Raw genomic sequence first — 17,616 nt, 5'->3', positions numbered from 1 at the left:
GACAACAGGTCTGATACATGGTGTCGCTTCAGTCCAACATGGGTGTATCTTTCTTCAATGACCTTATTCTCATATGGACCCGAGATAAATGTGGGGAGGATGCAAGACCAGGACATCCTTTGGGATATGGGCATAGGTACTTACCATGGCAAGTCTTCAAATGACAGGTAATGATACCGAAAGAAGCATTTGTAAAAAATACCAGACAGGTAGTTCCTAGGCTGAAATCCTTTTATATAAATACCTCTCAGTTTATTTTGAGCATGTTATAAACTTATTAAAATCATAATTTTCAAAATTCAGAGACGCAGAAGCAGGTTAAACCTGCTGAATACATTTGCCATTCAGTGCACTCGAGATACGTTTGTACTTAATGAAATCAGCCATAGTGTTAGGATTGCCTGCATTTCCTCAGGTTAGGGGGACCTTATACTTCCCTGATGCATCTGCACAGATCCCGTCAGTATTATTAAACCGTAAGTATCAGAGGCAGGATAGGTTCCTGTGATGCTTGCAGCTCTCACCCACAGCAGCAGCCCATGTGTGAATGGATGAGGATTACCTTGATCATGGCACAAGGACGGCTTGCAGCATCAGGCTCTTGGTTTTGAGGCTGTGCCCAAAGTCCAGGGAAGGTTTTGCCATTGACCAGTATGCAATGCAAACCGTTAACTAAAAGCAGTTGGACAGAGGTCAAAATGACAGATTCCTTGGGTCTGCTAATTCACTGTTTGTTCTTCTGGCAGCCTGAGGGAGAGCTGCAAAATAGTGCGGTGCTTGCCTTCACCTCTCGCTGCGGGAGCACACAGCTTCTGCATAGCACTACTGGCCTCTGCTGCCAGCACAAGAGAGAAGGCGAGCGAGAGGAGCTGCATGTGGGCTTCCCACATTTCCACTCTGGAGGGCCTCTTGATCCCGGGATATGAGCTGGAGGAAAAGCAATCTTTCATCTTTACCTTATTTTCTTGCTTACAAATAAAGGTCAAGGCTCCTATGCTGTAGTCAGCTCTGTACGAGCTTTAAACAACCACCCTGAAATGTGATTGTAATTAGTTTCCTTTCAATCTCGATGTGAAGAGTGATCTTAAAATGCCAGGACTGTAGCAGTGCATATGATTAACAAGCACACAGAAAGCCAGTGTATGGAAAAATATGGATAGAAATGAACAAAATGCAAATGTTGCAGTGCTTTAAGTTTTATTATCCTCTTAGCTCTTCATAAAACACTGTAGACATCATTTGATTATATTTTTAGTCTAGGGAATTAATTTTTAACTAGGGAACTCGTTTTTGTCTTATGATTACTCTTCTCTGCAATGGCCTGTAGGTCTGAACTAAAAAATCACAGTTTTAATTGAGCTAATGATGCCCAGAACTCGAATTAATCTCACTTATGTGTGTGTCATGCCATGCAATATGTGCTATAGCTGCAGGCAATGTGTGCATCTTTTCATACCAATGATTTCTCCGGGAGACTGAGGGTAAAAATCCTGGCTGGGAGTAAGTCTAAGTCCTGCTATTGCCACTGACCAGGAGAGTCCTCTGAGGTGGCTGACATGCCTGCAAGAAACAGTGGGGAAGAAAAACCAGCAAACCCAGGGATATTTCCTGATCCTCCTCTGATTCCACCCCAGCTCTTTCAAGGGCATGGTTTTAAGGGACTAAGCCTCTAGTTTGCAGCAGCTGGGTACTTTCACGAAACAGCCAGCTAGTCGGCGAAGATAAATGCTGACCAGCCTGCTCTGGTCACATCTATCGTCAGCATCTGACACATCCCCTACACACACACGCTGCTGGGTGCAAATATCCCCCTGAAGAGAGATGGAGATTTCCTACTCCCTTAGTGCAGCCTGAGAAATAGCCCTGTAATCTGCAACATGGCAGCTGCCTCTCTCCATCTTCTGTAGCAAGGCAAGAAAAAGCAATGATAGAATAAAGGGGAAATTACACTTGGGCTGTTTTTCTTGTGAAACTCTTAGGCCATTTCTTCTATTACGAAAAACACAGCATTTTTTTTTTCAACCACCAATGAATTTCACTGTATCAAGTTACAGTTCTTAGAAAATTTTTGGAGAGGAAGACTAGGAACTACAAGGCTATGTTAGAGACATACAGGTTTCTTTTTCTATCCTGAGATGAATTTGAGAAGGAATATATGGAGCAGGAACGTTATCTAACTCTCTTCACTGCCTGAGAGAAGTAAGGGCATCTGGTGCTTGCATCCTGTCAGCTACCTTTTTCTACAGCACCCTGGACTCAATCAGGGCATGTGTTTTCTAAGCTTGACATAAGCATCTGAACCAAAAATGCACACCGGTGCCTACCTAAACATTTTCTTGATTATCCTCTCTAAATAATTTGAACTTAGATGCAGATGTATCTTGAACCAAATGAGGCGATCTCCTCACTTCTAGTATGTAGTACTGAACATTTAGAGAACATAGCGCTACTTGTTTACCTAATCACATACTCACCATCCCACTACCTTGGGCATTAACTCTCTGCGCTGAAAACCACATTAAATGGAATGTAGAAATTCCTATTGTTTGATGTCAAGAAGTTTCAGCTGTGTGATTAAAGATGTGATCTTTCTTGCCAGCAAAAGTCTTTTGATTGATTAGTAAACATGAGGTAAAATGTGGGAGCATGCCAGTGTTAACTTGATATTGCCACAGGCTCTGTGCATCAAATATTTTTGCTTTATTTTGAACATCCTGTTAATGAGAAAAATATTCTAATCAAAGAAACGTTTTCTTCGATTCTCTCCACAGAGTCATTTGCAGCTTCAGAATAACATGCTCAATTATGTCTGTTTTATTCCTAAATTAGGAAAAAAGCTACAAAAAATATTAAATAAGCCTCTTAGCAACTGCTAAGCAACATCCAGTATTAATTATTTAATCATTTTTTAATTATTTTTCATCAGGTAAGTAAGAGGACAATAGCACACTTTCTCTAAGGATTTCTCTTCACAAAATGCTTTCACACAAGGGGCCAAGTTCTCAAAGCAAGTAGCAAGGTACGATGCACTTGTGCACACAGTTAGGCAGAAGCATTTTCTTAAAAGCAGATGGAGTGGCTAGTGTGAACTGAGAATAAAAGGCAGGGTTTCTGTATGTGTTCTGACACTTCACAAAATGGCTTGTAAAGGATCGGCTCCAGACTGATGCAAGATGGCCATCGTCTGAAGGCACATCGGGAACTGTTGCCCCACAGTGCTGTGCCAGGGATGCATTCCGGTTCCTGAACACTGAGGTCCCTATCACCTGCTGGGATCAGCTCATTTCTTGGTACAAACTTCTCTGCCTTTTCCAAACAACTGCATGGCTCCACCCACTGTATTTTCCCACCTACCCTTCCCACTTTTCTATTTTCAGTAATTTCACCATGCTGTAGGATTGCATTTAAAGAAATACCTGGCAGCTTCCACAGTTGGTGCAGGCTTTTCAGTGCATAGGAGCTTCTGAGAGTGGACTTTGGTTGGGGGCTTTTTTTGCTTTGTTTTGATGATACCAGTTAGCTACCCTTTGGATTAGGGAGAGGGTTCATTCATTTCAGCTCTCAGCTGCTGGGAAAAGCCTCCGGCACCCATATTGCATTTTACTTTTTGGACTCTAGCTGTACTGAAGCTTCCCCTATAAATGCTTCCTGCTCTGCTTCCCCCAAATAGGCCCCAGTACTTTCTTATTTCATGGAGAACTCATCAGAGATTGCAGATCGCTGATGCGAAATTGAGCCCATCACCACATCTTCCTGAGGCTGCCCGAGGCAAAAAGGCTCCTGAGGTTTCCTGAGAACAGTGAACAATGTCAGCCCAAAGAGACAGCAATAGGGGCTTCTCACAGAGCACGTCTGGGCAGGGCATTTGCTGAACTCTCGGGGGGGTCATGCAAAACAGCCCTATTCCCCAAAATACCTGTGAGCCAGGCTGAATGAATTCCTCAAATACAATAAATTCTAACGATGCTGGTTAAGATGACACAGATCAAAGTAAACCCACTGTTAGTCAGAATTATTCCTTTTTTTCCTCTCCTTTTGCAATTATACCATTTTGTCTCAGCTACTTTTGGGCCATATGCTAATACCTTCCTGAACCCATAGATGGATTCTGCACATTTTAGGCATGTAACAGGTATATGCATTTCTTGGAGGGAAGGGACAGTTGTTACCTCTCCCTGCTCCGCTGCAGTGACCGCTCCAGGTCCTTAATGCCAGAATATGAAAACTGACCCAAATTAGTGGCCGCTGGCTTTCCATGTGAAGAGACATTCTTGCAGGCAAGGAACTCAGGAAGGAGGAGGCTGACAGTTGTGCTCCCTTGTCTGTCCGCGTTGCCGGGAACCTCACTGTGCCAGCATATCACACTGCTGTGCTAGGCTGAAGAGTACTTCAGGGCCAGCCTGCCCCAAGGGGAAGTGAGGACGCTGCTGCTGGAAGGAGCAGGCTGCTCTTGGTCTGTTACTGATGGTCCTTGCTAAAGCACAGAAGAGAAGATTAAACAGAAAACATGCAGCATCTTACGAAGCCAAAGAGAAGCTTCAGTTCGTATGGTGTTTATACAGTGCATCTTTTAATTATTAGCATTATTGCTAGTATTTATTACTATTTTTATTATACGCATCTGGACAAATGTTGCAAGCTGCCAGTGGAAACCAAACAGCAAATGTTCCTGGCTGAATGAGAAGAATCTTGAAAATTCCCTCAGTAACGGGTAAGAAAGCAAAGGACCATGGATCCTATGCATTGCTACTGTAATACAAACTTAGATTTAAAAATCATAGCTTTCTTTTTAGGATCCTGGAAATTGTTTGTATGTTCTTGTTCTTTTCTTTAGAGTTACTTTAATGTACTTAATCCATATTGGTGGGATGCAGAAAATCACTTGGCAGCTTGGCCTGTCCCTTTGGCTTCGTCACGAGAAAAAGGATAGTCTTCAAATCTATATACAAATTTTTTGCACATCAATACCCAGGCCTTATGCCATTGAGCTTGTTTCTTTAGCTCCTCTACAGACTGACAGTTTGCCACAAAACTTCCCAATTTCAATCTAGTAAAAATAAATGCAGTTTGATTCGGAGCACTGGGCTGCAGAGAAAGAGCTAACAGCAGATACAGCTTGTTTCGGGCACTTGGCTGTGCAAACCTCCTTGGCATGGTGGTGGTAGACTGAGATCAACAACCTTCTCTCTTAACTGAAATGAAGCAACTCATTTCTATTGTCTGCACTTCTGACTTGAAGGTTTCCCTTTCTAATGCAGTGGGTTAGACTGCTCCCTTAACTAGCAAGTTAACCATCTACTTCAGGAGCATCACTGAAGTCCTCTTTGGTCATTGGCATGCTGTTTTCTCGTCCTAATATCTGTTGGGACAGATTGTACCAAAATCTGTAATAGTACTGTATGTACTATTTGGGTGAACGGCCATCACCTTGCTCAGGACTGACACATACAAAAGCCGTGTATGGCTAGGCCTGCACCACAGCTGCCTGTGTTATACTTGACCACTCGATTTACTTACTCATCTCCATGAACATGCACTCCACTGCTAAACTGTTTTAGAAGTATTACCATGAAATAGTTCCCCCAACAGCAGTAAAAAGGTCTCAATATTTCTTAAGTGCGTCAAAAAGACTTTGCTACACTGTAAAATATAGGTGCCTTCAAGAATAAACTTCTTGTTACCTAAAATAGTCCTTCTATACACATAACTACAGAGTGCCTGGGCACTCTTTTGCATAGTTCATAATAATTTCACTCATATAAAAACTATTTATGACAATTCCATCAACTGTCATTAACTGTCATTTAACAGTGCTTTTAAAGGATACCGAGATGTGATTAGCCCCTCATGGGGAAATCATGAGTTATGTCAAAATAAATGACAACCAACTGGTCAAACTACTTACAGCAGGGAAGAAAATGCTGAGAAAGAGGAACTGAGGATAGTAATAACTATCAGCAGGATGAGTACCAGGGATATGACAAGAAACTTTCAGATTTACATTGGATACAGTTCCTGGTTGAGTTCACTTCCATCTGTCAGCTTCATTTAGGACCACACTCCTTGATTCAACCTGATAGCAAGTATCTGAGTCAAATAAGTGAATATTTTTGCTAAATGTTGTCTGTCACATCATGTTACTCTGCTCTGGCTTCTTCACCATATGTACTAACATGATGTGGTATAACATAACATGATGCATCATAAGTGATTTAATGCAATGTGACAGAAAAACATTGCTGCAGCTTTCGGAATAAACACCTGCTTTTAGCAGTTACTTTGTCTACTTGAAGCAGTTGCTTAAAATATGTAACCTAGGTCCTGCTAAAAATATATTTCCAATACTGTTCATATATATCTAATACTTTCCACAACACATTCCTTGGCCACTTTCTTTTATTCCAGAGGCCATCTTCCCTTATAGGGTTTTTCTTTTCATTAGAAGGTAAAAATTCTGTGTTATAAAAGTTGGGCAAAAAAAATCAAAAACATGAATGGAGACACATATGGAAAAAGATCTTGTTATGAAATTAAAATACTTGCTCTATTAACAGCAAAGAATATATTTATCCACAGATAATAGTAACAACAGTAAAAAGTGTAGAAGACTTTTTCCTTAAAAAACTTCAGCTGAATGTTATAAGTGAAAACCAAATAAAGAACGTAGCTCTCTCCTTGGAGAATTACAGACACAGATAAAGCAAACATTTAACTGTTGATTTTGCATTTGCAAATGTAGGTTTTATGAATGAGAACATTGTCAACAATAAAAGTTAAGGTATGAGTGAACCTTTCTAGAATTTTGGTTCATTATCCTTGACCTGACTGACAGAAACATTAGCAGTGGGAAATAAAGTTGGTGCTTTTATTTTAAAAATAAAGTATTCATTTGTATTAAATATTCTTTCCTTCCAAAAATCCTTCCATCTGTGTGTGAATCTGTGAAAGCTAATTAAATTGGCAGCCATTGCTTTGCACTTTTCATTTGGAGGACCCCTGTCTTAAGCTAGAAGAGCTTCATCCTCCAGGTCCTTGTTACGGAATTATTTTTCGCAAGCGGAGGGAAGGGAGAATGAAATAGATATGCTTGTGACCTTCAGCTCATCAGATCAGGAAGTTCAAGACAGAATTCATTTTCAGAAAAACAACAATTTGGATCACCAGCATCTCTTCAGAAAGAATAAAATTGCTCCCAAGAAGCCAGATATGTGGTTTCCATAAGCTGTGGCAAGCAGAGGCATTTGGTATGTTCTTTATATATCTGACACCTGCTGAAGAAAAAACGTCATTGTGTATCTATAAGGTTTCCATCAGCTGTCCTTCTTGTCCCTTGCCCAGGAAAAAGCACTACTTGTCCTCAGCTCATCTGAGCCAGCCCCAGGATAGTGCAGCATCAGTGCGCAGGTGCTCCTGTTCAGCAAGGAGCCGTTCGGATCATCCCACGGGAGAGGGGAGGGTACACTGCTGAGTTACAAAGGGCGACAGGTTAGAGAGCACACAGAGCCACATCCTGCAGCTTTTCCAAGTGCAAAGCACCTTTTGACCTTTGGTAGAAATTAAACACTCGGAGGGACTGAGCAAAGCAGATTTAAATTTTTAATAAAAATGAGGACATCATTGCCTGTATTTTTACAAAGCCCCTGAAGAGCTCTCTTGCTATGTGAGCCCAGCAAGTTGGCAATGTATTTTAATGTATTTATTTGATTATGCAGTCATTCTTTCATTCATTCATCTATTCAGTCATTCATTCAGACACTTGTTCATTCATCCCTGTCCTTTTGCAGGAAGAGAACATAAGCCAGCAGTGGCATACTTCTTCAGTGTCCTGAGTTTGTATCAATAAATCTCTTTGGCCCTCTTCAATCCAGCATTATCCCTCATTAATGACTGGGATTTTGAAAAAGGATTTTAAATAATATCAGTTTTTATTTATATATATAAAAGTATGCCTGTATGTCTATTGCAATGCTTTGATTAAAGTGCTGGGGATTTTTCTTATTTAAGACCTTTAATATTCATGATTCTCTAGATCTTGTAATTATTTTCACGAACAATCCCTGACTATTAACTGTCCCAATAATTTCCCTATTGGAACTGAATGATAAGGTGCAGTAACAACAAGGAAGCTGGGAAAACACATCCATCAATGGTGGTTTTGCTGTCGCCATTGCTGTCTCTCTCAGTATGTTTTACCAGTTTCTGAGTAAGTCTTAAACATGGGAGGAGTTTCTCTGAAGAGGACTGAAATGACTGGGAACTACTCTTTGAGCTGGGATTACTCACACACTAATGGTTGCTGGAGCACTTTTTCTTCCATATCTCTGAAATACACTTAATTAATCTTGCAGACATCTTGCAACATAATTGTGTCCCTAAACTGTTAACCTTGAAAAGTGTTTGACAGTGTACTAACATCTCAGAAACTTGTTATCACAGGGAATATAATAAATCCATAAATATCCTAGTTTCTCTCAAAAGTCCCAGAACAATTCTTCTCTGACAGTCTTTTTTCCTCTAAGTTTTCTTTTTGAGCTGGTGGCAGGAGAGGCAGGAGAGAAAAAGGGCATGTTAAGAAAAAGGCAGCTTGGGAGGAAAGGTAGTTATTTGTCACATACAATTTCTTATTTCTGATAAAGACCGGGGTCCCTTTACCAACCAAGGGCCTGCATTACCCCTGCATCTATGGTGCTATATGCCCAAGCCGCTAGAAGTCACAGCGTGCCGTTTGCAATTGGGTCAGAACCAGGCTCTGGTAACTGAAAAAAACAGTACTGTAATTCAAGTAGTGCAGAACTATGCAGGTTTTGCCTATAGTTATAACTGCTTCATCTTAAATAAACTCCTCCTATTAAAAAAAAATATAACACTATATATCTAGGTTGACAGTGTGTTTAAATGCTATGTTCATGTTGGCTTGGCAAATGACAAATTTAAAATACATGCATTCTCCTGAAATCAGTGACCTTATTAAAGGCACAGAGATACTGAGTAACAGAATAACTTTAATTAAAGTTGTTAAAATGTCCTTTATTGGTTAGTTCTTAGAAGCTGAGAAGCTCTGTTGTATCTGGTACAGACTGCTATTGATAACGGAGAGGATCCTGTTCTAGTCTCATCTGCTGTTCTTACCATGTTGTCATTTGAAATCATCAGGAAATAATCATAAGCTTAAATAAAGCAAAGGAGACTGGCTGTTGCAGAATATTTCAGTATGTGTGTTTGTTACAACAACTGAATGTTTCTGTTAAAATCATAGTCTGATTTTCCTCCTGAAGATTAGGTTATTAAATGAAAGGATTTGACAAAGACAATCTGACTGACAGAATTTAGATCTGGGCTCAGATTTGCATTGGAACCCCTGAAAAATCGTTGAATCTCTTTGAATTGAGGCCATCTCTATTTTAATAATAATTACTTACCTAAATATAGGTATTCTTAATATTTTTCTGTATCAGGGATTAACTGCATAGCCTAGTAGAAAACAGAAAATGAGATCACTTTTTTACAATTTAATTTAGAGGAATTTCAAGGCTAGGGATCAGTAGGGAAAGCAAGCACAGCTGCATTTCCTTTAATTCTCCCATTAGAATATACTAATTTCCACACTGATGCTCCCTCATTTTCAGTGTTTTTGTATGTATTATCCTCATATTTGGATCCAGCAGCCTGGAAAGCCTCAAAAGTGTGTGTGTGTGTCTGGGTTTTTTTGCAAAAACAACACTTTCTCACCTCGTTTCTGATATGTATTCAGCTTTTACTTGCTAATCTTCATATAAAATGGTAAAACTGTGCTCCTAAAATGACATTATTATACATTTACAAACCTGTAATGCATATTCCAAAACTAAACCTAGATATATCTGAAGTATTTAGAAAACTTGGCCATACTGGAAAGTAGGTGCTTCACAGTGTGCAGCATATTCTGTCTTATAACAAATCTTCAAGATAGGGAACAACCTTAACCTCCACTGGACAAAGAACTGAAGCTCAGAGGGGCTGAATATATTTAAGGTCACACAGAAAACGTATAACACAACAGGGAGATGAACCTGCATCTTCAAAGCCCCAGCCACCCCAGAGCCTTTCTGCCCAGACACAGTTTTCTTATTGTCAATCCCTTCTAATACAGGTTTTTAAGCTAGCAAACAGCCCAAACTTTTAAATCACTTAAACCTTTAAATTATCAAACATGTTAAACATTCATCGTGAAGATACTGGTGCTATTGTACTCATTCTCAGCATTTCCTCACCCATGGTAATGTATTTTGAAATGCTGGAGTTCCTCTCTGAGGGAGACATTTTTTCTACTTACCCTTTTTCACATGCTAGAACACTCTAAACAGCTTTTTTACCTGTCACTAAACACAGCAGAACACTGAAAAGCTTAAAAGGAAAAGGCTTTTCAGATATTTGAATTAACATTTGAGATGTAACAGGCTGTGTTTGATCTGGACATACTTCTGGGGTCATAAGATTAACTATCAGCAAATATTTGAAAGTTTACAGGGATATTTATGAAATCTGTTTTGAAAATCCGGTCTTTGTATAGTAAGTGAAGTTAGCATTTGGTATCCAATTGTGAAGTCCAGTGATATCTTTTCCAGATATTATCACTTTGACCAGAAATGCAATCATGTGTCTTGAAGACGTATACTCCACACTTGACCGACAGTTATCTAATATATGCTAGCTGATCATTCAGGCTTTCTCTAGGTATTTTCAAATACATTTTAAAGCATCATATTAGTTTCCAAAAGATTAGCAACCCCCCACCCCCGCCACCTCTTATTTGCATATGAATTTTTTTATTCACTTAAGTCAGCTAGCTGTAATAATATCAATTTCATTATTTCTACAATATGAATTATATCGATATATTTACACCAGGAATACATCTGGCCCAAGAATATGCTAATGTGCATTACCAGTTCCTTTGTAAGAGATTTATTTTTTTACACAGCGTTCTGTTTGTCCTACGTATGCCACAGCTGCATATTGAAGCAGCACAGCAAAGGCTTTGGGGATTTCCCAACAATAAAGTTGAAATCTCTTTCCTGGTTAGTATTCAGCAGCACTGTAACATTTAGCAGACATTTTCCCTTCTCCAAGATTTCGGTAGGCTACATTTATCAGCATGGAGTAGCAATCAACATGTATTTGCTCATGTATTCAGATGTCAGGTGGTGTATACTTCCTCATTATTTGAAACTCTTTCTTTAAAAACCTCTGCTTTCCATGCCTTCATCAAGGAAATTCTAGGTATAGATAATGTGTATACAGTGGTCTGTGGAGGGAATAAAGGAGGCATAAATAAACCAGTATTATCACGGGTATTTCATTAGTAGCAAAGTGAAATATTCATGTAAGCCCTAAGCAGCATGTAGAATTCCCCCTTATTTCATCCCCAGATATTTTTAATACATGTGTTATAGCATTACATATGTTATATGGGGGAAAAAAAAGCATTATTTGTATCTGTGCACTTACAAAGCCACTTCCCCACTTGAAGCTAAATTCTAATACTACAGGGTGCTTGAGAAAGAGAAAATAATATATTTTGCAAGCCTCCCAATGTGATCTAAGATAGCTGTTATACATATCATTAGGCTATGAACTGAGAGCAAGGCATTTTTGAGAAGTGTAAAGAATGACCATTCTTCATTGAAAGAAAAGAGCAATTATCATCTGCTGTGGGAGGCCAAAGACAGTAGGCTTTAGAGCCAATGGAGTTTATATACTTTGCTATAACTAAATATTTATCATTCTGTGAAAGAGCAGCTTATCCTTAAAGGAGTTTGGAAAAAAAGAAGGAAGGCTTTTTTTCCTAGATGGGTAATTTTAAACCAATGGAAAGTCCTTAAACATTGCTTGAGGATTTGGAGGAACAGAAATCATTCCAATTGAAAGACACTGGTGGGCAGAGTGCTCATAAATATTCAGAGTTTTATCATACTTAAAAACTTATTGAACAAGCAGCCAAAAAATGGGGAGAAGAGGAGGAGTGGGAGCAAAGAAAGAAAGGTTATGTCCAACCATTCCCTCGGTACAGAGCCAAATCTTTTACTGATTTCAGAGGGACAAGATTTCAAACTCCATCACTGATGTGTGCACTGTTTTGCTCCTCTAATAATATTTCTCTAGAACAAAAGATGCAAAAACTCACCGTCTTTGAGAAAAGCTTTCTAACAGGAGAATATAATTTTAATAAGTCAGATTTGATTCATTTAGTACAACTTTTCGCAGCCAGTTGGTTGCAAAGAGTCATGAGAGGCAATTAGAAGACACAAGACACTTAAAATCTTATTACAGCCTAAAATAAAATAAAAAGTCTAAATCCTACTCCCTCACTCCACCTCTACGATAATCCCTGAAGGTCACAGTCTGAAACCTTCTAAAACATACAAAAACAACTTACAGAACTTGGTCATAGATTGGAGGGTTTTTTAATTTGATCGTAAAGAGAAGGAGGTCTCAAAAGTGTTATACACAAAGTAAAGGCCCACCTGACTGGAAAGAATGAAAAATATTGAGTTAGTCTTCCCATAAAAGTGCAAATTGTGTATCAATTTCTTTATCTCCCTCCCTATATGGTTGGCTTTTGTTACTGAAAAGCAAAATACAGTGCTTCCATATTTTGATGTCAAACCACAAAATTATTTGTTTTAAATAATACACAATTCAGGAAAACACATAGGCATCTGCCAAGCCCCCTCTGTCTCCGATTTTATGGGCATTAACTGTCCCAACTGATTCAATGAAATAAAATCCATTGATCTGTGTCGGTCAGGATCTTGAAAAATGAAGAACTGAGGCTTAAGAACCCAGCATAATATGCATTAAAATCAGCTAGAAGGCTTCACTTGAGTTTGATTCACGCACTGACAACTCCAACTCCAAACAAAATTCAGTCAGTAAAGCTCAAAATAAAACAAAGTTATTTCGCTGGATAAGATTCAAATATATACGTTATTATTAAAGAGCTGCAGCAATGATCCCTGCTCTATATTCAATGGGATATCCCTCCTGGGGCTGCAGTTTGGGAGTTCTCTAAGAGCACCAAATAGAATGAAACACAGACAAGCTGATGGAAGCTCAATAAAATGATTCAGAGGTTTAATGGATTTCTTCATGATGTATTTGTTTGATCATACATGTAGCATATGTGCAGCTCAGCTGAACTAGAAATAGGAGAGGATATTAAGAGCCATCTAGAAGTAAGTGAGGAACCACTCTGAGAAGGGGAAGAACCCTTTGGGGTGATACATGGTACTATAACTAGAATTTATGGGATTACAGGGAAAATGTAGTTGAATATTAAGACCAAATTAGTCCCAATGGAAAGATCAGCTAGACTACAATAGCCTCCCAAGGGAAGTAATAGAAGCAGTGCCATCTGACATCTTTGACACTGACTTGCCAAACTGTTAGAAACATGCTGCAGAGAGCAGGCTGACATCTGCAGAGAGGTGGAGTGGACAACCTGAGACAACTCGACTGACTTGTTAATCTTTCCCTCCAGGTAGCACAGCCTGGGGCTAGACCCAGGTATGCACCCTGTATATCACAGTGGGTAAGGAGATACAGTGAAATACCATAACTAAATTTAAATCCTCTTTTGTTTCAGATGTGGAAAATTCCCACAGAGCAAGCAGGGTTAAAAAAAAGAGAAAGTATATTTGTTAAAAGTTTTTCAAGAAATGTTTTTCCATGCAGGCCAGCATTATGATTAAAATTCCATAATGTGATCTCTAGACATTTTTGCATGTATATTTCCTATCGCGAAGGCAATTTAAAATATATACTTGTTCAAAGTACATCTGTCAGAAGGAAAACTTGAATGGCTTTCCCAAGCAGATCCCAGAGGGACAGATTGAGTCTGACTCCAACTGCGTCAAATACATGGTATTAGAGAAAACACGGATGCAAAACAGGAGGGTTAGCACTGGAAGGGTTAGCTACAGCAGGGCAATCTGGTGGAAGTGAGATGGTCAGGGAAAGCTCTGGTAAGATGTTCAGACCCTTAGGAGCAGTCAAAGTTATTAAGTCTGACCTTTATTAAATTCTATGTACTAGCCTTTTAATATGATCAGCCTGTTTCCTAGTTTATCTAAATCTTAGTTAGCCTAGTCACATTGTATTATAACAGATGACTACAGCTTTGCAGTCTTGTTTCTCCTGGCATTAGAGACGACTTAGATTATGCTTCATAGTGGTTTTAAAAATGAAATATTTTCTTGGATTCGCTCACTTTAGACAGACTTCATTGGTGACTTCCCATGGAAGCATTTTTCCTGTTGAAGTCAGTGCTTATATCTGAATGGCAATAGCAAACTTGCAAGTCTTGATACCGTGCTGTGGCATGATGAAGCCTGAAGAGCCAAGGGAAGCAGCAGGCAGCAGCCTCAGCACCCCAGCTCTGCTCCCGGCATGCCCAGAAGCAGACCAAAACACCTACAGCTCTTCTTCACAGACCATGCTCCAATCTCTGAGCCTACCAGCTCTGCTGGCTCACCAGCCTCTGGTGGAAATAGCAGAGGAGGAGCCTTGCACCTGGCTAGTATTTAAATCAATGTAGGAGTAAGAAAGCTCTCACTCTACTCACTCACCCTAAGAACCAAGTGCAACATCAGAATAATAAATGTTTGTGGGCTGTCAGCCAGACAATGCCATCTTCTCCTGTGTCCATTAACTAAGGAAAGCTGGTATAATAATAAAGTAGAAGCAGACTTAAAGAGTTGTAACAGGCTGTCTCAAGTGATTGATACAAAAAGCAGAAAGTGCCCTCTGGAACATCTTGAGCACTGCACTTCCTCCTTATCACCACCTCAGATACGTATAGAGAGCCTTGAGTGTGCGGAGTACTGGCACACCAAGAAAAGATCCCTGACCCAAGGAGATTGCAATTTAACTTGATCCTCTTCCAGAATAGATGCATTTCTAACAGGCCAGGTGTAACAAATATGAAGGATTCCCAAGAAGGTGAACAAGTACAGCTGCAGGAAAGAGGGGGAATGATTCTGCAGGCAGACAGACCTGGTCATGAGGCATCAGTTAATGGGAGCAGTCTAAAGTTCAGCTAAAAGATTAGGGGAAAGCAAAGGCAGCAGAGATGAATGGCACAAAAAAGAAAAAAAAATTAAAAAAGACATTTACTGGAGGATGTTTTGAACCAGAGAGGGCCAATATGATTCTTGAAAAGAAGGTGTCCTGAACAGCAAGCACAACTGGCTTGCTGGCTAGAAACCTTGGAGATTTTCCTTTTCCCATTAGCAGTGCTGATAGAGCCTGCAGGTTTATTGCAATGTGAATAGCGTGATCTATGTCATTGTCTTAACTATAGTGCGAGCCAGCTGCAGGTACTCCAGCAGACAGCATGCAGGGACTGCTGTTTTGTGCACGAACCTTCTGCTGTTTAAATCAAAACACCTATAGTCTTCAAGTGAGACCAGGGCTAATCCTATATTAACTCTTAGAGTTTGGAATGCCAAAAGACCCAACCCATAAAGGTGTTTGTTTATGTGTATGAATAATAAATATTATATAAAGTAAATTATGTACATATCATAAATGATTCCTGGAAAAAACGCATTATTGCAATTTGGTACCAACTCGTATCAGACTTGCTTATGTCAACTGTCCTAATGTCTTTCCTTTCGCTGGAAGGATGCCTGGTGAAATTCCATAAGAATGAAGTCCCTGAGTTGGTCCAAAAGGATTAGGATAACTGACGGAGTAAAAAGAAATCTCCAAACAGCTGAAAATGTCTGGAGATTTACTGCAGTGCTATATACAAAGGAAAGTAAACAAACATGGCTTCATTACACAGCTCACTGCACTCGGCAACTGATACGCAGTCCCTATTCCCTGGTCACCCACAGTATCTCATCAGTAATTTTGGCCCGGGAAAAACAATAAAATAAGAATGTATGTTGCCAAGGTGAAGTTTTAAGAGTTCCAATTTTAAATTTCTTATTAGGGATGAGGTAAGATTTATAGATGATATACTGATTTATAAATATGTTTAGACAGTAAGTATTTTTGGCTTTAGGCTGGAATCAGAAAGCTTGGTGTAAAGAAAGATTTTTAATGGTTTTGTGGTACATAAAATAAATCCAACTTACACTTTCAAAGAGCCCTCTGGCTGTATAAAAGATGATGACAGTGACTGGGAAAAAAAAATTTGCTTATATCTACAATGCTCCATTATTTTCTCATTAACTTGAGTTTTAAAGGGAATCATATTAGTGCCTCCAGAGGATGAGCTATATAAACAAGAGCTACAAATTTATCTGTGCATTAAAATGAGTGCTATGGTAACAGGTTTGATTGTTTTGGATGCAATTTAAAATTCTAAAGGGTGTATTATCCTGAGATAATTTCACCCTTGGGTCCTTATATATATTATATCTCATACCTCTAATCCTAGGGGATGGTGCCTAGCTAATAATATCCCCTCTGCCTTTGTCTGGTTTGTTCTATTGCAACTTAAACGTCCCTCTTTCAATTTTAAATAACACATTAGTTATGTAATTTTACTTCGATCACCCTGAATCATTAGTTTATTTCTGGAAAGTGTGTAAAGATTTATTTCCTTGGACATAAGGAAAAATTTCCTCACCAAGAGCACAGTGCAGTGCACAGCACCCAGAGAAGTAGTGACATTTCTATCCCTTGAGGTTTTCAAGACACAGCCAGGCTGAGCCGCAGCTGAGCCGATCTGCTGTGGCAATCATCCCCCTTTGAGCAGGCGGTTGGGCTCCACGATTGCCAGACGTCCCTCCCAACCATCATTTCTACAGTCCTCTTAGATGGCAGAGATAGTCGGCATACTCCCTCAGTACTACAAAACTGGTACCCATGGGCAATACCACCCTGGGTATCAGTATCTTACAGGCCAGTTTCTCTGCTTTAAACAAGGGAGTCATAAATCGTTTCTTGCACAATTGCTCCTTTGGCTGTGTCCACTCAACCTTTGCCTACAGTGTCTTGCCAAGGACCTTTCTAACCCACAGAGGCACAGATGCAGCCCAAGGCTCCCCAGATCTGCAGTCATCCAAGCAGCTAGGGAGCATCTCAACTGAAGATAGTCTTCATAATTTGGTAGGGTTTTGAGATTTTTTTAAATCCTTTTCAAGCACTTTCCTACAGATGTATGGATTTACTACAAAGATTAGGATGGCTTTAGCCTGAATCAATTATTTTCAGGTCCTCACAGCAATCTTTTCCCATTGAAATTTGACCTGTAACTGATGCTGTGCAACCCCTGAGAGAGTCTCTGTGCTTGGACCAGTAAACAGTGGCAGTGGATCACTGCTTGGACATGGCAATTGCACACTAGCAGAACATGCAGATGGGGAGATAGGATACAGTTCTTCGGCTTGTGGACGAGGTAGTGACCAAAACCATCTGTTTATCCATAAAACAGCTGAAGGCATTTTCCATTCCTAAGCCTAACCCTTTCAAGAGCCAAACACCTCTTAAAAGATTCTCAAATCTTATGAAAGTTGAAGGAAATCAGCATATATCAATACATTCACTTCATGCCTTGAATTGGTCAATAAAGTGGCAACAGCTAGATTTCCATTTTTTCACTGAATCGCAGCTCTCCTTATACTG

General features: G+C 39.6%; 1 long non-coding RNA gene across 1 annotated transcript in view; it reads right to left on the bottom strand.

Moving 5' to 3' along the window:
* Positions 1 to 213: 213 nt before the first annotated feature.
* LOC112986467 (uncharacterized) overlaps positions 214 to 17,616 on the bottom strand; it is a 36,838-nt gene continuing 19,435 nt past the window's right edge. Inside the window, exons 3-4 of the long non-coding RNA XR_010390434.1 lie at positions 9,420 to 9,471; positions 214 to 7,464 (exon numbers count right to left, since the gene is read on the bottom strand). This is a non-coding gene — a long non-coding RNA (uncharacterized LOC112986467). The remainder of the gene's footprint in view (positions 7,465 to 9,419; positions 9,472 to 17,616) is intronic.

The sequence above is a fragment of the Dromaius novaehollandiae genome, chromosome 9, assembly GCF_036370855.1.
Source record: "Dromaius novaehollandiae isolate bDroNov1 chromosome 9, bDroNov1.hap1, whole genome shotgun sequence".
NCBI classification, from domain to species: Eukaryota; Metazoa; Chordata; class Aves; order Casuariiformes; family Dromaiidae; genus Dromaius; species Dromaius novaehollandiae.
The sequence above is the reverse complement of the archived record's forward strand: the minus strand, read 5'-3'. Positions and strand labels throughout refer to the sequence as shown.